Source organism: Macaca nemestrina, chromosome 8, assembly GCF_043159975.1.
Source record: "Macaca nemestrina isolate mMacNem1 chromosome 8, mMacNem.hap1, whole genome shotgun sequence".
In the NCBI taxonomy this organism is placed as follows: domain Eukaryota; kingdom Metazoa; phylum Chordata; class Mammalia; order Primates; family Cercopithecidae; genus Macaca; species Macaca nemestrina.
Window position 1 is genome coordinate 88,685,681 of NC_092132.1, and position 24,051 is coordinate 88,709,731.

The 24,051-nt window shown below is 40.3% G+C and overlaps 1 long non-coding RNA gene across 1 annotated transcript; it reads right to left on the bottom strand.

Moving 5' to 3' along the window:
- Nucleotides 1-13,311: 13,311 nt before the first annotated feature.
- On the bottom strand, nucleotides 13,312-20,544 carry LOC139355676 (uncharacterized). Its single transcript, XR_011606515.1, has 3 exons — nucleotides 20,085-20,544; nucleotides 13,569-13,687; nucleotides 13,312-13,475 (listed from the first exon to the last, which is right to left on the bottom strand). It is a non-coding gene; the product is annotated as an uncharacterized lncRNA (long non-coding RNA).
- Nucleotides 20,545-24,051: the final 3,507 nt, after the last annotated feature.

Here is a 24,051-nt window from a genome sequence, read left to right on the forward strand (position 1 = left end):
TGAGTTCCCTGATAACTTCTCACAAGTATTTATAGAGAAAGTAGAAAGTCATAAAATCTAATCTAAGATTTCAAAATAATTTCATGAGGCAATATCCTTTATTTAATCTTAATTAAATGAAGGAATCACAAAAGTAATTTGAGATAACAGGAGCCTTTTATATGCAGATGAAGAAGAAAATACTGGATTTCACTGGGGTTAACCAGCTGGAACGGGTGAAGATGTTAATTGTACTCTTTGCCTGTCGTTTTATCTGTTAGCTATAATTCCTGGTGTCTTGAAATAACTCAGGGAAGAAATGAGATAACTTTTTTTGGCACAGTTATAAATAATAGCTGTTTTGCAAGAATGTTCATTTTTGACAGCAGCTCATTTTTTCTGGAAGATCCTTTGACTTCAAAAAGCTACAAAGTATTCACTCTTGTTTTAGGGAGAATTAAATGTGGCAATTGGCATATTAAAATTTTCTCATGACTGGACCTTAAATTTGAGCAAATAAATGAATAATTCATTCTGAAATATCAATTGAAAGTCAGGAACTAAAGAAAGATGAATTAGTTGCAATCATTTTGTTCAGTGTTGACTTTAAGATTGTCAGTGTACTTTGATTTCTCGACAGTTTAATTTTATACTACAAATTATTAGAAAGTACAATGATGAAAAATTGGACTCTGCTGTACTTCCAAGAAATCCATAAAAATTATCAAGCTCATTCAAATAAGGTGGAAGGTAACACTACAGAAAAGGGGAAACTGATTAATTTTCTCTCGAAAAGTAGTGCTATGAAAGTAACTAACTTTGCAAATATTTAGTCCAATGTACATATTTAGTAAAAGAAAAGCATGTATTACATAGAGATAAAGCAGTCGCACAAAAGTAATAATAGAATACCAATCAATATATACATATAATTATATACAATATATATACACGCATGTGTATATTTATATATAACATATGTCACCAATCATTCATTCATTTATTCAAGAAACCTATTAAGAGTTTCTTCTGTGCCAGGAATGCAAGTAGACAATGTGTACAGTGGTTTTAAAACAAAGGAAGGAAGACAAGAAGGAGAGAAGGGAGGAAGGGAGGAAGAGAGGAAGGCAGGAAGGCAGGAAGGCAGGCAGGAAGGCAGGCAGGCACACCACAATCTCTGCCCTTAAAGTTATGAAAATCTAGTGGATAAAAGCAGACATAAACTAATAATCATACAATGTGGGAAACGGGAAATAAAGATGTAGGATAGGACCAGAGAGTGGCAAAGGCTGCTGGCTTCACTTTGAAGACTGATCTGAAAACGATTCTAGGATGGAAACCTAGAGTGTCTCATCCCAGTGCAGAAATCACACTGCAGGTGCTGCAAATCAGCACGTCCTGCCCCATTAGCGGCCCACACAAACCCTCTGGGCCCCTCTTCATCATTCATCTACAGTGGCTTTTCAGCGTTTGGTGCAGATACTGATTTCTACAATCTTTTTGTGCTTCATTTCTGTTCTTTTCTCTTTCATTATATAGAGGATTGAATTTAGTAGTCTGTGTTCAACAGTTCCAAGATTTAAGTCCAGCTTCATTGAAAATTAGAAGTTATGGCATGCAGTGTGTCTACTCTTGTATCTTCCTAAATTTGACTATATTTTAACAAATTGCAGAGAACTGGTTGACTTTACAGGCTAACCTCACTTCTTTTGTTAAAGATCATCTTTATTACATAAAAGCTACACTTCCATGTGTACATGGAAACAAACTTTAATTAAAATATGTCTCACACACACACACACACACCCCCCATCCTGATCTTCACTCACTAAATATATACACAACAGATATGGAAGAAAAACTAATTCTACATAATGGAAAACTTCAACTGATGTAAAGGTTTAGAGCCCGCTTTGGAATGATGTAAACAGAGACAATACAATATGCTTGTGAACTTGATATTTTCCCCCTCTTCTGCATAGAATGGCCAAGGTCTGTGGTTTTAAGTCCATCAAAATTCAGGTACAAAGTGAATTCAAAGATAGAGATAATGAGCAGGGCATTTTTAGGAATTACTAGAATTTTTTAAATATTTGGAAACAAGTTTCTTTTACTAGTTCCTTTACAAAAAAAACAACTTGGTTGAAGTATAATTTATGTAAAATAAGCTACATCCATAAAATATTCAACTCAATGAGTTTTGAAAGATGCATCACATCACTGCCAAAATCAAAATACAGAATGTCTCCATTACCTCTAAAGTTTTTTTCACGCCCCTTCACAATCCATCCCTCTCTCAGTTCCTGGCACTAGACAACAACTTATCTGTTTATGTCACTGTAAATTAGTTTTCATTTTCTAGAATTTAATATATATGGAATAATAGTGCATACTATTTTGTATTTGCTTCTTTCACTCAGCATAATGATTCTGATATTTCTCCTGATCATTCTACTGATCATTGCTGTATCAGTAATTTATTCCTTTTTATTTCTGAGTCATATCTATTGTATGGATATACCAACTTCGCTTATCCATTTACTGGTTGACAAAGGCATCAAGAACATACATTAGAGAAAGGACAGACTTTAATAAATGGTGCAGGGAAAACTGGATATCCATATGCAGAAAAATAAAACTAGGTCCTTATCATTCACCATATACAAAGATCAACTCAAAATGGATTAAAGACTTAAATGTAAGACCTAAAACTATGAAACTACTGGAATAAAATATTGGGGAAAATACAGGACATTAGTCTGGGCACTATTTTTAGATAAAAACCTCAAAATCACTGGCAACAAAAGCAAAAATAGACGAGTGGGATTGCATTGAGCTAAAAAGTTCCTGCACACCAAAACAATCAATAGAGTGAACCTGGCGAATGGGAGAAGATGTGTGATGGATATTTGAGTTGTTTCTAGTTTGGGGCTATTGTAAATAATGCTACTGTAAATATTTGGGTTTTTGTTGTTGTTGTTGTTGTTGTTTTTGAGACAGAGTCTAGTTCTGTCGCCCAGGCTGGAGTGCAGTGGCGCGATCTCGGCTCACGGCAAGCTCCACCTCCCGGGTTCACGCCATTCTCCTGGCTCAGGCTCCCATGTAGCTGGGACTACAGGCGCCCACCACTGCACCCGGCTAATTTTTTGTATTTTTAGTAGAGACGGGGTTTCACTGTGATCTCGATCTCCTGACCTCGTGATCCGCCCGCCTCGGCCTCCCAAAGTGCTGGGATTACAGGCGTGAGCCACCGCGCCCGGCTACTGTAAATATTTGTATACAGGTCATTACATGTTGTTAAATTTTATTTCTCTTGACTAAATACACAGAAATGAAAAGACTGGGTCATATCTGAGGTGTATGCTTAGCTTCTTAAGAAACTGCTAAATTGTTTTCAAAGTGGTTTAGCATCTTTCATTCCCACCAATGGCTAAGAGTTGCAGTTGTACCATATCATCACTAACATTGGGTACTGTCAGTCTTTTAAATTTTATTCATTCTAATGGATGTGTAGTGGTATCTCATGTACATTTTCTTGATAAGATGCTCAATATATTTTCATAAGTTTAGTTGACATTCATTTCTCTTCTTGTGTAAAAGTCTGTTCAAATATTTTACAATTTTTCAAGGATTTTTTACTACTTCTTATTGAGCTTTACCAAATCATTATATGTTCTGCATACAAGGCCTTTTTTAGACACATGTATGTAAGTATTTTCTCCCATTCTGTGGCTTTCATTTTCCTTGTCTTAAAAAGTGTCTTTGATTTTGATAAAGTCTAGTTTTCAATTTTTCCTTAATGGTTAATGTTTTTGTGTCCTAAGCAGTATTTGCCTATAGAAAAATTATAAATATTTTACTTTCTCCTAGAAGTTTATAGTTTTAGCATTTACATTGGGGTTTATGTGACATTTTGAGTTAATTTTGGAGTCTGATGTAATGTAAGGCTTGATGCTAACTTTTCTTCCATACAGATATCCAATTGTTTCAATACCACTTCTTTTTCCCATTGAATTCTTTGGCAAATTTGTCAAAAATCATTTGATCATATATATGTAGGTTTATTTCTGGACTCTATCATTCAATTTGATCTATGTTGATCCTTTGATCATTCTTCATTGTCTTGATTACAGCAGATCCTCCAGCCCCAGTCCAGCCTTCATATGACTGAAGTCCCTACCAACACCTTGATTGTAATCTCATGAGAGATCCTAAGCCACTATTGCCTCACTAAACCACTCTCAATATTTTTTGCCTGTGGAGTGAGGGTGATTATGGTAGAAAAGGCTACTTAGAAGCCACTGGAACTGCCTCTATCTACCTAAATAATAAACAAAAAGTGATACCGTATTTCAACATATTGCAGAGATGAGTGCCACCACTGAGGACTTGAAATATGTAGGGCTGGTGATTCCTAGCACAACCCCATTTAACTCACTTACTTGGCCTGTGCAGAAGACAAATAAATCCCAGTGAATTACAGTTATCACCAAAAACTTAATCAACTTGTGACTCCAATTTCACCTGCTTTTTCAGATGTGGTTTTACTATTGAAGCAAATCAACACAACCTCTGGGTCCTAGTATGAAGCTATTGATCTGATAAATATAGGGTGCCTTTTAATATGCCCATGTCCTTCCTGTGATTTAAGTCCATGAAAAGACTACAACAATTGAATACAGGAAAGATTTCTTCAGGAAGAAGTTTTAAGTCATCCTACGTGTAAGAACCCAGAGCTTGCTGGAGGCAAAGGAGATACAGATTGGGAAGTGGAAGCAAGAAGTTTTTAGTCTTAACTATGACCACACGACCATTTATAGAAATGCGAACTAAATAGTTAGAACATTTTCCTTATTTTAATATTAATATGTTTGCAGTTACTAACAATTTTTTTCCATCCTCTCTCCCATTCCTCTACCAGCTATCATAATGTATGTTAACAGCAGTTAAGCTTTATACCTCAGTGTTACTGGATATCAGAGAAAAAGCATGATGTAGAAAAACAAGCATCATCCTGTTTTGGAAGGAAAGACTAGTATTTTTTCTAATGTACATGAGACAGTTGTAATAAGTTTGGGGTGGCTTTGTCATGTGTCACCTTGATTAGACTAAGCTATGGTTTCCAGAATTCCCATGCCAGTATCTTTCTCATTATGGTAGAATAAAAGATATTTCATGCAATATTTGGAATATGGGAGAGAAGCAGGACCCATATGTGCACCAGGTACCCCTGTTGCCCACATGTTTTTGCTGCTCTGCTGGCGCATCTCTTTGGAATGGGCAGCAGCTGGGCCTGCAGTTGTCCCCCTGCCCACCCTGGTTTCTCCCTCAGCCTCTTCAAGGTTTTGTATGTTTTAGTTCTCTGAGAGAGCCCCATTTTCTCATGAAGGACATCTACAAAGTTGAAGTTAGAGTTATCAAGAGACTGACCCAGGGTCCAGTCCATCCTCGTGGGTTCCAACGCATGTACCTGGGTTCCAGCTCCCTCCTCTCTCTCTCTCTCTCTCTCTCTCTATATATATATATATATATATACACACACACATACATCTATATACACACATACATATATATACACACACATATATATATATCTGTCCTTCCTTCCCTGCAAAAGTCAAGGTCCAGATCAGACGTGAAGACAGCAGCCTCACCAACACTGCTTAACCAGCTCTCACAGCTGTGTGAGGTCAAGTCTCTGGAATAAATCTCTTTATATACATGTTACACATCATCTGGCTTTGTATCTTATATTATCAAGTATTATATAATCAATAGTGTATATATTAACACATGTTATATTATACCTTAGTGGTTCTTCTCTGACTGAACTCTGATATACTACTTGATACAAAAGATTACGTTTCTATAAAATATGATATCGAGTAAGAGTTTGGGCTTAAAAGTGTTTTTGCTTATGTCTATGTACAAACAAGATAAGATAACTAGTTTTCCATTTGTTATAGCAAGAATTGGTTTTAAGGCATAATTTTCATCTCCAATTTTCAAAAGCGCAGTTTGTATTTCTATGTGTGAAGTCTATCTTTAAGCATTTTGTGTGTAGGGAGATGCTGACTCAATGCTACCATCAATCCAGCCCATCAACTTTGATATTTGATTGTTTGCACTTGTCATTTGTCGATCCATTTTAACAGGTGAGGTGACATTTTCAGATGTAGAATTGCAGATACTGAGACACAGCCTCCCCCATTGTGCCATATCCTTTTCCGTTAGTGTTCCAATGAGCTCTGTGTTCCCTCTGACTCTAAGGGGCATACCATGTGCAGATGCAAACCTGCAGTGGAATTGCGTCTGGCCTCATAATCTTCTCTTTGAAACTTAGACACACTGATATTCCACTGCGAACCGTCTTCCACCATCTCATATAATTCAGACCACAGTGCAGATAAGCCATATACATTTATAGACCTTTTAACTCAATCAGTACAAAGAGCATTTGAAAACAAATTGGCATATTATTGATTGTGGACTTGGCAGGGCCTTTTGTGGTTCGCAGCATCCATCGTGCTGCTTACGTTTCTCCCCACTAATTTCCTTCCTTGAAGACAGGAGATAAAACACCAGCTGGAATCAAGGAGACAACATGTCTGACAAGTTTCTTACCCAGATACCAAGACCCAGAATGCAGACAGTCATCAGAAAACACTGGCTCTTTTACTAAATCATCTGAAGGTATGTTCCTTTAGTACCACAGGGGCAGTTTTAATGGGCTGTTTTTGGTACTTTTAAGATTTGCATTTACTGGCACTGCTTTTGGAAAGGCTTAAATAGACTACATCAAGATAAATGCCAAGAATGCTTCAAATGAGCATTCATTTACCAAAAATGTTTCAATATTGCTATTTAATTGTACAATGATCTTTGCTTCAAGATCATTGTACAATTGAATGATACAAAGCTGCTAGTTTTTAAAAGTCCTGACCACATTATTTGAAGGAAAAGGAATGGTGACCATATGTGATGTTTCACTGCATAAGTTGCATTACATCCCTTTATGCTTATTAGGCAAACTCAGGTGGTTCTCTCTCTCTCTTTTTTTTTTTTTTTTTTTTTTTTTTGGTGGTGGTGTTTTTGTTGGGTTAATACTTTTAATTACATGATTGTAATTATACAATTTCCACTCTTCGATATTTTGTAAAAAACCAGTTACAACTCATAAGATTTTCAAATGTGACAATATGCATCAAACTACATACATATGCAAAGTTTACAGGCCATTAGGAAGGTTTATCTTAAAAATATCTTCAGGAAAATATTCATTCAACCAGTTCTCTTGGCTTTAAAAAATATGATTGGAAATATACACTAAAAAAAATCAAGACAATGATTGATCAATACTGATCAGTTACATTTTAAAACTTTTAATAATCTGTACATGAGTGCACGTTAGATAAAAGTCTGCAAATTATTAATAGAAAACTGCAGTACTATCATCGGATGAACATGTCTGCTGACAATTCTACCAGGTAATTAAGGAGGTAATTTCCTACACAGTATAGGTGAATTGTCCAGTCTTTAAACACATCTGGAGTCATCTCCGCTCAGTGATGTGGAGAATACCCTGATGTGGGGAAATAGAAGAGCAGCAGCTAGCCTCTCCAGGGCAGTTTCAGCGGGAGAGAACATTTAAAGGAACAATAAAATACATTCTAAAAGTTGCTTTTGATGAGCACTGCTTTCCAAAATGCAATAATGATTTTTTTTTTTTTTTAATGTAGAAAGAGAAGCTATGTTAAGAACAGACATCCAATGAGCGCACTGCTTCTGTGGCTCAGAAGGTGACTGGGAAAAGGGAAGGCCCCAGGAGAATCCTCGGGCCACACAGAAGCCCAGGCCATCCCGCCCAGCGAGCACACTGGCCTCGAGCACACTGGCCTCGTGACAATGCTTGGGAACTCCTCTAAAACTTGCCTAGGCCCAAGAAAAGAGAGAGGTAGCAATCACCCCTGTGAAGCTCAGGTGGTTCTTATACACCTGCTATGGGTAGCTTTTTCAGGCCAACCCTCTCCTCTTCTACCACCTCCATTCCATAGAAGCTTCATTTGGCAAGAATGCTGATTTTCAAGTCTTTTTTGAATCTCCCCATTCTGAACTTTTTACTATTTATCACTGCTTACTTCTCATGGAGGTGAAATCTCAATTCCAGGAAGCAGAACTGCATCCCTCTCTCTAAAACTCCTTTACTCTCTCCTGTAGAAGGTCCCCAGCAGTCAACTTCCTCATCAGCACCCATGGCCAGGGCACATCTATGTTCAGGTGCTCTGTTTGAGAATAGATGTCACTCATGTCCATTATACAACCACTGTTGGCAGTCAAATAACACACTTTGTCTATCTATCCCTAAAGGTTTTCTTCATGGCCTTATGTATTATACTTACCATGTGATTTTATTTTATTTATTTATTTATTTATTTATTTATTTATTTATTTATTTTTGAGAAGGAGTTTCGCTCTTGTTGCCTAGGCTGGAGTGCAATGGCACACAATCTCGGCTCACTGCAAACTCTGCATCCCGGGTTCAAGCAACTCTCCTGCCTCAGCCTCCCAAGTAGCTGGGATTACAGGCACCCACCACCACACCCAGATAATTTTTATATTTTTAGTAGAGATGGAGTTTCACCATGTTGACCAGGCTGGTCTCAAACTCCTGACCTCAGGAGGTCTGCCCTCCTCAGCCTCCTAAAGTGTTGGGATTACAGGTGTGAGCCATCACGCCCAGCTGTGATTTTAAATATTAGCACTCTCCCAGTCTGTGATTTTAAATATTAGCAATATTCAAATATTAGCACCATCCAAATGCTTTTTGGAAAAATTACTATGAACAGATTCTAGCAGTCTTCATATCTGAAGTACTTCTAATCTATCAAGAAGGCTACATATGCACTCATAAAATGACTTTCAAAATAACCAAACTATGTTTTAAAATATGACCCCTGAAAAAATCACTTTATATTATTTGTATATAGATTACTCTTTTTCTTTGCTTACTATTTCCATTTCTGCTGCTTCAGCAAAGCCAACACCATTCACTATTCTTCATTTTTTTTGTTCTCTAGAGGATTTTTGATTCTGAATGATCTGAATACTTATTTCATCCTTTTACTCTGCCTGCATTTATCCCCTCCCCCCACCAAAATAATGCCAGCTTCAAAATAAATGTATGAGGTTAAAAGTCAAGACAGCCATACGGGAAGGAAAGTGGGGGATGGCAGCTTAAAAAGGGGCCCAATGGCAAGGGTCTGAGATGCTAGTAATGTTCAGTGACTTGACATGGGTGGATGGGTATTATCTGTTTGTGAAAATGTATCAGTATATTTGAACATAATTCATGTACTTGTATGTGCGTTCAAAACATTAACTTAAAGAAGAAAATTAGTTCATCTGATCATCCTTAAACCTTCATGTACTCCATTTCTCAGTCTATCTTTCCAGTTTGTTCACGAATTTAGCAAATAAAAAAATACTGAATTCATTATAAACAATCTGATGCAATCATTATTTTTATCATTGATTTCTTCCATCTCTACAGTCACAATTACATTTTTACCCAGGTAGGCAATGTGAATATTTTTCAAGCAGAAGCAATTTATCCTAAAGCTCTTTCCATTGATCATCTTCCCAACATGCTGCCGTGTCACATGGTCTGATTAGATGGTCTAAGAAACCATCCGATGAGGCTGCATTTGAATTTGTGTTGCAGATGACAGACACCAGAGCACTGGAACACAGTAATGACTCCCACAATTAATACCATTCAAAAGAAGTTACATGGGTGGTGTCATATCCTTCCTATCAAACATAATCAATAGTCCTCAGCCACTGTAGATGGTTCATCCTGGTGCTGCTTCACATCAGAAAAAAATTGGAAAAGTAACTAAAGATGCAATTCTGTTAGGAAATCTTTCACAAATCCATATGTATTTGCTATACTTCTGTGGGCACACACATACACCATACATGCATGCACACATACATCATGTCCACACACAGCCATGCATGCACACACACATACAGCATACATGAATGTGCACACACTCCCTCTATTTTGTTTTTGGAAAAGCCATAATATTACAAGCAGCTAGGACAAACTGTGTGACAAATAGATAACAATAGATAAAATAATTAGAATGAGTAAGCTATTCAGTCCTAAATAATCACATTTCGTATGCCATTTTCTTCTATTACTTTAATAGTATTCTGATGAAGAGAAAATATTCAGGCCAAGAGTAACATTTCAGTGGAAATAGAATAAATGATCCATGGGAAAGAAACCTGTCATATATCTGCCCCACAATACAGATGGACTGAATTTAACAAGGATAAGCATTTAGAGAGTGCTTCTTGTGGACTCGGTCCTGTGTTACGCACAAAGGAAACCAACAGGCGAAATACACAGCTTATGTCCCTAAGGACTGTATAGTCTAAAGGAGAAGGCAGATTTGTAAATACTTAGTTACAACATGGTATTTGGCAGGTATTTGTTGATATGTACTTTTACCCTGTTTCTAGATTAGTGAGCCTTATTAAGCACCCGAACATAGCAAGTTGAATCACGTATTGTCATCTTAGCAAGCAAACCTAAGAGCTGGTTCTTGCCTATGTTTATTTATTGAAATATGTACAGAGAGAGAATTCTTAGGCTGATACCCATAGAAAACTTGTCTGGGCTTCACAGATGTACTGGCCAATCTTTTGGTAACTAGGCCCAGTCATTACCTTATTTCCAGTCTACCTGGTTTGCTAATAACAGCCCCTGATGACATTCTCCTGTTCTAACTGGCCAGCCGCCATCTTGCAACATGGAGGATAAATTGCAAGTGGAGCCAAGAACAAAATATAGCTGCCTCTGAACAAATCCTTCGTGACTTCTGGATAAAGGACACCTCAAGCCCCTCGTTCCAGTGGCAGTGGATTGATTCCTTCCTATGTGAAGGCAGAGCACACGCCTGTCTCTGGAGCTTTCTAGAGTAAAGATGCAGTCAGGTGATCAGCCAGTAAAGGAAATGGCATTTAGCTGTGGGATTTTCAGAATAAGGAAAAGGTCCTGCTCCTAATGCAGAAAAGGGAAAACCTGGAGGCACAAGAAAACCTTCCACTTTTCTTTCTCCTTAAGGAATTGACCAACAGAAGCATAGGATTTCTTAAAGCAGTGAGCACTAGAATATAAGCTGACAAATAAGCAACAATTTTTCAATAGTGAAACATTTTATAATTTTTATATATTCTAGATAATCATAATGTAGTGCCCAGTACTTCATGAGCTCTTAACAAATATGTCTTGATTGAAGAAACAAATGAATAACACCTTTGGTGCGTTAGATAAAAGGAAAGGAAATATATATCAGGAAAAGCTAGGGAATGGGTCACGCCTCTTGAATTCTACTGTAGCTCTGTTATCATAGTAGTGTGATTTGGGTTGTCTCATTTGTAAAATTCGGCCACTGGTTTACTCTTAGGAACCTTTCTACTTAAATGCTTCACGGTTTTTTGTTTGTTTGTTTGTTTTTGAGACGGAGTCTTGCTGTATCGCCCAGGCTGGAGTGCAGTGCCATGATCTCGGCTCACTGCAAGTTCCACCTCCCAGGTTCACACCGTTCTCCTGCCTCAGCCTCCCGAGTAGCTGGGACCACAAGCGCCCACTATCACGCCCGGATAATTTTTTTGTATTTTTAGTAGAGACGGGGTTTCACCGTGTTAGCCAGGATGGTCTGGATCTCCTGACCTTGTGATCCCCCGCACCCCGCCCCATCGCCTCGGCCTCCCAACGTGCTGGGATTACAGGCATGAGCCACCACACCCAGCCCCCAGTGGCTTCATGTTTTTCTTGAGAGAAGCAACTATGTATACAGCAGGGAACTGTAGAATACAGTGTATATGAAAACGTAAAGGATTTTATGTTGGCAAAGAGTAGACTAAAACTGTGGCTCAGATTATGGGTGAAAAAGTAGGCAGTCCTCAGAATTGGTAACTTATTATGCATAAAACTTGTATATTTTATTGCCTCAAATGTGTAACAGGTAGGTAACTTATTATACAGAATTGTGAATTTAAAGAGAAAGCATTTCTGCATTTGATAGATGTGTAGATTAAATGGTGTCTATCTCCTAATCCCTGGATCCCTTACATAGCAAAAGAATGAATATCACCTTACATAGCAAAAGATATGATTAAATTAAGGATGGAGAGGAGATTATCCTGGATTATCTAGGTTGGTTCTAAATGCAATCACAAGGATCCTTACAAAACAGACACATGGAGAAGACAGACACAGAGAAGGCAATGTGAAGACAGAACAGAAAGAGAGACGGTTAGGAGCCAAGGAATACCGACAGCCACACACACTGGAAGAAATAAGAAATACATTTGCCCCTTGAGCCTCCCAGGTAATTTGTTGTAACAGCAACAGGGCTGAATGAGGTGGACTAGGCTACAGTTTGAAGAGGAACTATCTAACTACTATGTCACTCGAACACCCTCTACCAGTAACAGAGGCAGGATGGGGGGCGCGCATCAGGGAGTTGGTTGATACCAGTTGGAAGGGAGTCTTTCAAAAGGGCTGGTTTCTGACCAGGTGCGGTGGCTCACGCCTGTAATCCTAGAGCTTTGGGAGGCTGAGGCAGATGGATCACCTGAGGTCAGGAATTCGAGACCAGCCTTGCCAACATGGTAAAACCCCCTCTCTACTAAAAATATAAAAATTATCCGGGCGTGGCGGCACAAGCCTGTAATCCCAGCTACTCGGGAGGCTGAGGCGGGAGAATCACTTGAACCCGGGAGGCGGAGGTTTCAGTGAGCCGAGATCACGGCACTGCACTCCAGCCCGGGCGAGAGAGCAAGACCCCATCTCAAAAACAAATAAATAAATAAATAAATAAAATAACAAATAACAAACGATCTGGTTTCTGCTTAACCCTTAAGGAAGCAAGCCTAATGGCGTTTAGCAAGGGGGTTTAACAAGGCATATTTGACCTCCTATCTCGTCATGGCCAGAACTCAATTTTTAAGGTTTACTCTGGGGTCCCCTTGGCCAAGAGGGAGTCCATTCAGTCAACTGGCGGGCTTAGGATTTTATTTTTATTTCCCAAGATTAATGATTTTATAGTCATTGATAAATCAGTCACAGAGTGCATAAAGTAAAAAAGAAATTATATGATCACAAGTTTAAAGGGAAAGAGAAAAAGAATTTTTGACTCAAAAATTAGTAGTCCAATTCTGAATTTACTATTCTATGTGTTACTGACTATGGGTTCTCCAGCTTTCATGTAACCGAAACTGACACAAGTCTGTGAAGGTTTTCCAGATAAGGCTTTATTGCACATGCCCCAGCACAGGGGAGCCAGCTGAGGAACAAGAATTCTCAGCTGGCTCCCTGCAGGCAGGTCTTTGTAGTGTTTTAAGAAGGGCGACTTGAGGCCGGGCGCGGTGGCTCACACCTGTAATCCCAGCACTTTGGGAGGTCGAGGCTGGCGGATCACCTGAGGTCAGGAATTCAGGACCAGCCTCGCCAACATGGTAAAACCTCGTCTCTACTAAACATATAAAAATTATCCGGGCGTGGTGGCACGCACCTGTAATCCCAGCTACTCCAGAGGCTGAGGCAGGAGAATCGCTTGAACACGGGAGGCGGAGGTTGCGGTGAGCCAAGATCGCACCATTGCACTTCAACCTGGGCAACAAGATCGATACTCTGTTTCCAAAAAAAAAAGTGAGGGGCGACATGAATAATGGCAACGTACTGTGCGCGACACAGCTGCAGAGTGCGCAGGCGCAGTGAGAAATAATGTTAGTATATATATTGCAGGGTGAGGATGGAGGTCAGGATCGTCATTTTTCTGGTCTTCTGCGCATGCGAGTGGTTGAGTTAACTCCCTTGTATGAGATTTATGATGGGCTGCCGCTTACCTTAGCATTCCCACATGGGTTGCAAGGTTTTGTGGTCAGAGGGAATGGTGCCAGTGGAGGTGGTGCAAGGTCTGATGGTTAGCGGGTGTGTATGGAAAAATACATTATGGGGTGCTTAAGGCTGGGTCCCATCCCTACTCTGTCTCATATGTAAAGAAGAAAGATTAAAAGTGAAATATATTGAAAAAATATTTTCAAATAGTAATTCTTGTTTGAAAAAGAATACATTGAAAAATATGTTCTTTCTGATTCTTTAATTGAGGATTTAGAGGCCAATTTTGTGATGTGATCCCATGTCCCAGGCCCCTAGTTCCTCTGCTAATGAGGTTGGCAATAGTTCCTGAGCAGAATTGGGACTCCTTACAGAGCATGCCCAGCTGGTCCCCATGTTGCCTCACCCAAATAACAGGAATGGACTAAAAAAAATGCCCGCTATTCATTTTCAAGTCCAACATAACAAAGGAACACTAATTAGGTGGCTTACAATAATAGAAATGTTTTCTCCCCCAGTTTTGAGGCTAGATGTCACAAATAAAAGGGATGACAGAGCCAAGCTCCATCTGAAACCCACAGGGGAGAATCCCTCCTTGCCTCTGAAACCCACAGGGAAGAATCCTTCCTTGCCTCCCCCAGCGTGTTTGTCAGCAGTCCTGGCACTCCCTGGCTTGTGGACGCAGCACGCTAGCTCTGCCTCTGTGGTCACATGACCCTCCACTCCCTGCGTGTCCCTGTCTTCTTCCTTTATTATAAGGACAACTTTTATATTGGATTAGGACCCACCCTACTGACCTCATCTTAACTTTATGACCTTTGCAAAATCTCTATTTCTGAGTCATGTCACATTCACAGATGCTAGGGGTTAGGACTCCAACATATCTTTTGGGGAGACACCCTTTAACCCATAGCATGCGCCATTGCCCACATTGCTAGTTTCTGCTTCCCTCGGTATTCCTTTTGCCTCTAGCCTCTCCCAAAGACAGGGACAAAGATGGAATAGAGAAATTTTTTTTCTCTGGGCTGTGAAATCTCATCCCTCAAAGAGCCCTTCTCTTGGACTCTAATGAGAACAACATAGCACAAATAGGGCCAATTCCTTGCTTGGCAAAAGGCTCCACCCCACCATGCATGCACTGTGGCCCTGGAGACTGCTTTGTGCTGGAAATGGCCTTTGGGAAAATCTGCACTGCCCCTGCTCCTCAACCACTGCCATGGAGAACTCTGCCTGCTGCTCCCCAAAGAGCACTAGCTCTGGCTTGGGAAATGAACAGTTCCATGGGATCAGTTTTCTGACTAAAGGGGGTGCAGCTAACCACTAAAATTCAGTTTTCAATCTAGAATTACCCACTGAGTTTTTAAAAATTCAAAGATTCTAGACCTATCCCAGACCTTCTTTTTCAGAATCTCTCAGGCATGTGTATTTTTTAAAAGCTCCATCAGTGATTCATATGTTCAGCCAAGGCCCCATCCTTTCTAAAATGGGAGCCACACAGGAGCCAGCTATCCTTCCACCTGCTCACAAGATTGCCCAGTATCATGGATTTCTCCCTGGGGGAATATGGTCCAAATTACTTTCCCATACATCTAGCCCTCACATCCTGTGGCACTGGACACCTGCCAGAGCCCCAGCTGAGCTATGTCCCAGTGGTCTTAAAGGTATCAGTTCCCCTAAATGGAGACTCCTTCAGTGTCGGTGGGACTGAGGGCATTCGGGCCTTGCCTCTCAGTGGATAGCAGGCATGTTAGTGCAGAGCAACCACACAGCAATGTTATAGTTTGGTTTGTTTGACCTTTCCAAATCTTATGTTGAAATTTGACCCCAACATTGGAAGTGAGACTTGATGGGAGGTGTTTGGGTCATGGAGGCAGATCCCTCATAAATGGCTTGGTGCCCTCCTCGTGGTAATGCGTGAGCTCTCACTCTATCAGTTCCTATGAGAGCTGATTGTTGAGAACAGCCTGGCACCTTCCCCCATCTTTCTTCCTCTCTCACCATGTGATCTCAACACATACCAGCTCCCCTTTATTTTCTGCCATGAATGGAAGCAGCCTGAGGCTTTCACCAGATGCCCAATTTTGAACTTTTCCAGACCTCAGAATCATGAGCTAAGCAAACATTTTTTCTTTATGAATTACCCAGGCTCGGGTATTCCTTTATAGCAACAGAAGTGGACTAAGGTAGGTCAGTTTGTTCACTTGGGCACATCCATTCAGCAGGATCGTGTGTAGAATGAAGAATGTACAGAATGGAAGCGTGGCAACTAGAGTATTCCTGAAATACTGTAGGTATGAGGTGATGGGATCAGGAAAAGGAAAAAAAGCAGTCGACTGAACTGAGCAAAGTGCAAGCCTGGAAAGATACTGTTGAGAAATGATTGGCATGTGTTACGGACTGAATGTCTGTGTCCCTCAAAAATATGTATGTTGAAACTCTAACCCCTAATGTGATGGTATTTGGAGATGGGGCCTTGGGAAGGTAATTAGACCATGAAGGTCTCATGACCTAAGAAGATGATAGGATAAATGCCTTTTTTTTTTCTTTTCGAGATGGAGTCTCACTCTGTCACCCAGGCTGGAGTGCAGTGGCGCCATCTCAGCTCACTGCAGCCTCCACCTCCCGAGTTCAAGCTATTCTCCTGCCTCGGCCTCCCAAGTAGCTGGGACTCCAGACACCCACCACCATGCCCAGCTGATTTTTGTATTTTTAGTAGAGACTAGGTTTCACCATGTTAGCCAGGCTGGTCTTGAACTCCTGACCTCAGGTAATCCACCTGCCTGTGCCTTCCAAGATAAATGCTTTTATAAGAAGAGACACCAGAGAGCTTGATTTCTCTCTTCTCATTGTGAGGACACAGTGAGAAGGAGGTGTTCTGCAATCCAGGAAGCAGGACACACCAGACACTAAACCTTCGAGCCCCTTGTTCTTACATGTCTCAGCCTCCAGAACTATGAGAAATAAATATTTATTGTTGAAGCCACCTAGTCTCTGGGATTTTTGTTATTGCAACCTGAGCTGACCAAGCCTGCAGGACATGAAGACAGACCATCTGTGCAAGGCAAGATAGTGAAGCAGGGAGAGAAACTGACTGAAATGTGGAAACTCAGATGCAAATCTGGTCATAAGAAGATGGTGGGTTTAGAGTTAGACATATTAAACTTGATGGTGGAACTTTGAAATGTAGAGTGTCAAGAATGTGATTCTGAAATTCAGGAATTGGACCTAAGCTTTTAATACATATTCTGAAAATCATCCATGAAGAAGTGTGAAGAATGGCTAAAGTTTCTAAAGGAAACATGAAAACCAGGTCAGTTTCAAGTATACACTTTGGAGCCATAAGGTTCAAACTGTGAACAATAAGTAGTATCAGAAGATAGTGTCAGAGGACTATTAAATGATGGTCCAAAGGCTTCTGAACTTCAGTACTGGAAGAGAGAAGAGACTAGGGGCAATGAGTGGGTAGTGGATAACGTTGACAGAAGCACTTACTAGAATGTTCCATTCCATTCCTCAAGAACTTGGTTTTACACTGAAGGAAGCTGAAATGACTGATTAATCCTTGACATAGACACCATAATTTAAATACATCCCAAACTCCACACTTAATATTCCTGCAGTGGGTAAACAGATGGGTCCCGAATGTGTGTTTTTGTTTTTGTTTCTGTTTTGTTTTGTTTTTCTGAGATGGAGTCTTGCTCTGTCGCCCAGGCTGGAGTGCAGTGGCATGATCTCCACTCACTGCAAGCTCCACCTCCTGCCCCCCGGGTTCACACCATTCTGCCTCAGCCTACCAAGTAGCTGGGACTACAGGCGCCTGCCACCACGCCTGGCTAATTTTTTGTGTGTTTTTAGTAGAGACAGGGTTTCACCGTGTTTGCCAGGATGGTCTCGATCTCCTGACCTCGTGATCCACCCGCCTTGGCCTCCCAAAGTGCTGGGATTACAGGCATGAGCCACCGCACCCAGCCTGAATGTGGTTTTTAGACCAAACTCAGCATCAGAACATCCCAGATAAATGAGAACTAAATCAGTATGAGGGGGAAGGAATACACAAAAAGAGGCTCCACAGTGCTGCCCAGCTACAGGAGAGAGCTTATTCAGGGATCCTTGAGTGTTGACCTCACTTTCTTGCCAAAGATTAGGAAGAGGTTTGGAGATGCTAAACTGAGTCAAGATATAGAAGCTTTCAATATTTGCAACCATATCTTATGTAAGTACATTGATAATTAATGTCAGTTCTTCAAGGGTGAGGAACTAAGCCTTAAGCACTGTATTAGGGTTCTCCAGAGAAACAGAACCAATAAGAGAAATACAGATGTTTAAAAGGAAATTTATTATGGGAATTGGCTCACGCAGCTACAGAGCTAAGAAGTCCCACAATCGTCTATGTGTAAACTAAAGAACCAGGAAGTCCAGTGATGTATTTCAGTTTGAGTTTGAAGGTCTGAAAACCTAGAGCTCTGATGTCTGAAGACAAGAGATGATGGATGTCACAACTCAAGAAGAGAGAGAATTTACCCTTCCTCCGCCTTTTTGTTCTATCCAGATCCAGCCAATTGGATGATGCCCGCCACATTGGTGAGGGGAGATCTTCTTTACTCATTCTGCTTATTCACATGCCAATCCCTTCTGGAGACACACTCACAGACACTCCCAGAAATAATATTTTACCAGCTATTTGGGTATCACTTCAGCCAGTCAAGTTGATGCATAAAATTAAGCATCGCCAGTGTAAAATGATGACAATCGCTAACTCACCAGCTGCCAGCCACTGTTCAAAGCACTTTGCTTACATCCTCATCTCATTATCACACCATCCCTATGATGTCAGCATTGTTATTATCTCCATTTTACAAGAAGAAAATAGGCCCAGCAAGGTTGAAAACCTTGCATGGTGTTTCACAGCAAATGAACAGTGGCTCTAGGACTCCCACACAGGCTATCTGACTCCAGGGCCTGTGCTGATGATAAAGAAGGTAATGTTCAGGAAGGACTGAGCTACCTCATTTAGCAAGGCCCACCTCATGGTCACAGTGTGGTCCTTGTCAGGCACCCTGGGGCACTCTGTGATGTCCCTGCTCTGGCCCAATGTGGCCACCTTCTTCCAAGCAAATGTTAACCTCCTGGGTAGTTCAGCTATGAGCTTAATGCAACCTGCAGTGGAGGCATAGCATACCCGAGCACTGCTCTTTCCAAACAGGTCCCTTTTCCTCTGCAGTCATCACCTGCTGATGGTGCTAGTCTCCTCCCAAGAACCAAGACACACAACTGGCATGTTTTCTCTCTTACTCTTGCCCCATTCTTCAAAGTGGCTGCCTGTACTACAGACTTCATTTCTCTGGTGTTGACATCCACTCCTCTCTTCCCTCTTAGATGCCCCCACCCTGATGGGCCAGACCTTCCTAAATGCCACCTTCTTAAACGCCACTCTATCCCTGCTGCGGTCCTACCATAATCTGCTTTCAGATGAATCTTCCTAAAGAACAGGCTTTCTCATGCTCCCCTACCCCAAACTCCTCAGGAGGTCTCCACTGGAAAACATCCAGTTCTATAATCTGGTCCTCAAAGATCTGCGTGGTTTTCAGCCTAAATCCCCAACCTTATTGCTGCTGCTTCTTTTCATATGACTTGTATTCTTACAAATTGAAGAAATTGCTGACCCTAGCCCAATACTTCCTATTTCTGTGTCTTTGCATTCTACTTTTCTTCCTGAAATGCCTCCTCTTGCACTAGTTCCCTCACATTCCCCTCTTCACTTATCTAAAATCTAGCCTTCTTTAAAGGATCAATTCAAGTGCCTCTTCCTCCAGGAAGTCTTTCCAAATTTCTCCTAATTGTAGGTAATGCCACCTCCCACTTTTTAGTTATTCCTCTGAGGCATTCCTCCCACTCCACAGCTTTTTAGTTATTCCTCTGAGGCACGGTCACTTTCTCCTTGTTTTGTGCGTACTCATAAAGCGATTGTATCTCCCTAAGTGGATTGGAATTCATCTTTTTATTCAGATAATTTATCTGTTTCCTATACTTTAGTTATCTTGTTATTTCATATTTATAAAATCCTATTGGATTAGTTTATTGTGAGATTGTGTGAGGTTTTGGAGAGAGTGAAAAAGCAGAATGTAAAATTTGGAATCTAACTGGGCTGTGTCCCAGCATTACCACAGAGATATACTTGTACCTGACTCACCGATAAGCCAGAACTGCAGCCAGCCAAGAACTGCAGCCAGCCAAGGTCAGAAAGTGAAGGAGGATGTCCTGCATGGAAAGAAAAACAGTGGGCATGAAACTTCTGGACAGGGAGCATTGGTGAGGGCATCCCAACAGGTGCTTTTGCCCTGCAGCATGTTAAAAATACCATTCAGTCCATGACCCTGAAACTTTAACCTCGGGACATCCACAACTGAACACCTGCTCTTTCTTTTTGTCTCTTCACAGGAACTCCAAGGCCAGTCTCAGGCCTTCACTCTGACTGTGTCTTCCTTAAAGTGTGGTGTGAATCCACAGATACAAGAATCAGCTGGGCAGCTCTCTGACAATGCAATTTACTGGGCCCTATTTCAAGCAAACAAAATCAAAACCTTCTCTCTGGAATTCAGAAATCTGCATTCATGACCATCTCCCCCAAGAATTACGATGAAAAAAGCGAAACGTTGAGCATTCCTGCTTCAGAGCAGAGGTCAGATGGCTGCCTGTAATCTGTGGCCTTCAAGGCACATGTTTACAGATGAACATTTTCAATCAATTTAATGAGAGGGAGCGCTCACTTTACAACCTAATGAAGTGAAATGTTATAGCCTGAAAAAATTATTCCATTCTTCTCACTAATAGACCTGTATTGTAAAAGACACTGTACTCAATTATGATATCTTGAAGTTGTTCAATAAAATTACTGTAGAAATTTATTTTTGAGGGCCGGGCGCGGTGGCTCAAGCCTGTAATCCCAGCACTTTGGGAAGTCGAGACAGGTGGATCACGAGGTCAGGAGATCGAGACCATCCTGGCTAACACGGTGAAACCCCATCTCTACTAAAAAATACAAAAAACTAGCCGGGCGAGGTGGCGGGCGCCTGTAGTCCCAGCTACTCGGGAGGCTGAGGCAGGAGAATGGCGTGAACCTGGGAGGCGGAGCTTGCAGTGAGCTGAGATCCGGCCACTGCACTCTAGCCTGGGCGACAGAGCGAGACTCTGTATCAGAAAAAAAAAAAAAAAAAGAAATAAATTTATTTTTGTATTGTTATGTAAGTACACACAGAATATCCTTGATTTTGCCTCTTTCTTGTAAAGGCTGAAATGTTTACTATCTGGCCTTTTACAGAAAAGTTTGTCAAGGCCTGCTTGAAAGTTTAATATCTTAATACAGTAAATCTGTGACAATCAAGGCTTGAAAAATATATCTTACCCACATTGTAAAATGTTTAAAATCTGTGGCCTTGTAGGTATACATAGTTCACTTCATTCCTCTTAAAGAAAAAAAAACAACACGTGTCATTTTTCTCCTCTGGCCTCTAGATGAGAGGGTTAGGTGAGTCTGAGGACATAATACAAAGCAGGAGGGGGAACCTTCATTCAAGCTCTGCTAGTCCAACATAGAGATGAAAGCCAGCCCCCAAAATCTCACTTTGAATATTCTAATAATTCAAAGAAAGACTCAGCATTTATACAAATATTTTGAAGAAAGTTGCAATTGGAAAATATATAAATGCAAAAGACTTTATTTTTCAACAAGTAAAAACAAGTTTGAACAACTTTAAAAGGTAGATAATCTGTGGGGAAATCTACCCTCTGACCAGCGCTTTCCTTCATAATCAAAAGACTTGATTTTGATTCTGGAAAAATGGTACTTACTGAAGCAGGATTTTAATATCCAAAATGTGACTTGTTTTTCAAAAGATGCATGTTTAGTACTGTTTTCGTTGTTTTTAAACAATATGAAATCTGTGATATTTGCATTGATTTCCATCACCTTCCCCCACTTCCTGTGAGAGTTTGATCTCTAGGGCCTTGGTTTTGCTAATCAATGCATTTTTCTTTTGTTTCTTTGTTTGTATTTTTTATTTCTGGTAGGCTAGAGTTAATTGTTGAAAATAAAAGTCAGTTCTGCTCTTCCAATGTGATTTATTTTGTTTCTCAATGGTAATGTTATTTATAACTATTTAAAACTATTTGTTATAGCTTTATTAATGGAAGAGAAGAAGCACTATGGAGAAGATAAAAAGTTTGTGTTGCTAGGAAATGACACCCTGAGGACAGATTATGGCTAAGAAGAGAAAACTACAGGGAGAAAACTCAGCAGTGGGATCCATTTAATGAAGAACCAAATAGTCTTGACTCAAAAGGCCTTGTGAAAATTCCTGCATAAAAATCTGACAACCACAAATTACCCAAAAAAGTTAGATTATATTGGCGTATTCTTTTTGAAGGGTATTGCAATGAGCTTTGCATTTTAGAAAGATTCTTACAAAAATTCTCCAAGTAAAGATGGTTTGGCACTCCAAGGTGAGGCGTTTCAATTATCTCTAATGAGAACAGTCAGTGCAATTTAGCAAGCATTCTCTAGACAAGTGAATACCCAAAGAAGAGTAGCCTCCCCTTGGATGTGCTCAGGACAATCCACTGGGGAGTAAGAAAAAATATTAGAGCCTCCACTTGTGTTTACTTTCCTCTCACCCTTTCCTATTCTGTTTTTATATATTTTGTATTGTAAACACCGGTAGCATTATGTGTATCAATTACAAATACAGCGATTAGCAACACAGAGGTGCATGTTCAAAAGTTTTTACAAGTATTGAGGATCGTATGTTTGGCTCTGTGTCCTCACCCAGATCTCATGTTGAATTGTAATCCACATATATTGGAGGACAGGCCTGGTGGGAGGTGACTGGATCATGGAGCTGACATCCCCCTTGTTGTCCTTTTCCTAGTGAGTGAGTTCTCATGAGATCTGTTTTTGTAAAGTGGGTAGCACCTTCCCCCTCACTCTTTCTCTCCTGCTCTGCCATATGAGGATGGTGCCTGCTTCTCCTTTGCCTTCCAACGTGATTGTAAGTTTCCTGAGGCCTCCCAGGCCAGTTTCCTGTACAGCCTGTGGAACTGTAGTCAATTAAACCTCTTTTCTTCATCAATTACCCAGTCTCAGGTAGTTCCTTATAGCAATGTGAGAATGGACTAATACAGAGCATGATCAGGAATGTTTGGAAGCCTCTGCTATGCATATATCAACATGCAGAACTAGTATTAAGTACAATCTTACATTGTTATTGTAAAATGTGAAGCAAAGTTGCAACTAAGGACCATTGCTAGCAGAATGGATTCTCCTTTGCTCTTGGACAGCTGTACATTATTAACATAGAAGTAAGGAAACAAGGAAATGCCTCCTAATGTGTAAAAGAAACAAACAGTAAAGAAAATCAGGCTTCTCCAAAAAGGCTTTTCCATCCCTTTTCAGTCCTCAAATTGATGCCTTGTTTTAAAAATTTTTCGATGTACTCAAATCAACATAAACAATGACTATCATGCCAAACTCTTGCCATTATGTCTGTGTGACATATAAAGGTGACAGATAGTATTTATGAATGGAGAACAAAATGGAAAAAAGATAGTAAAATATAACATACACTCTCTCTTTTTAAAGCTGTGATGGTTAATTTTATGTGTCCACTTTGCTAACCATGGTGCCAGTTGCTTGGTTCAACACAAGTCTAGATGTTGCAGTGAAAGTATTTTTAGATGTGATTAACAGTTAAATCAGTAGATGTTGAATAAAACAGATTACCCTCCATAATGTAAGTGGGCCTCATCCAATCAGTTGAAGGCCTTAAAAACAAAGAATAGGTCCCCTGAAAAGGAAGGAATTCTGCCTCCAGAATGCAACATAGAAATTCTGCCTCAGTGTCCAGTCTTCATATTCAAGACTATAGACTGCAAGCTCAACTCTTACCTGAATCTCCAGCCAGTCTATGGGTTTTGTACTTACTAGCCCTCACAACTGCATGAGCCAATTTGTTAAAAATCTCTCTCTCTCTCTTTATATATATATATACACACACATAATATATATACATAAAATACTTATATATAAAATATATCATTGTTATTGTTGTTCTGATTCTCTGGAGAACCCTGACTAATGCAATAGCTGTCTCCCCCAACTCCCA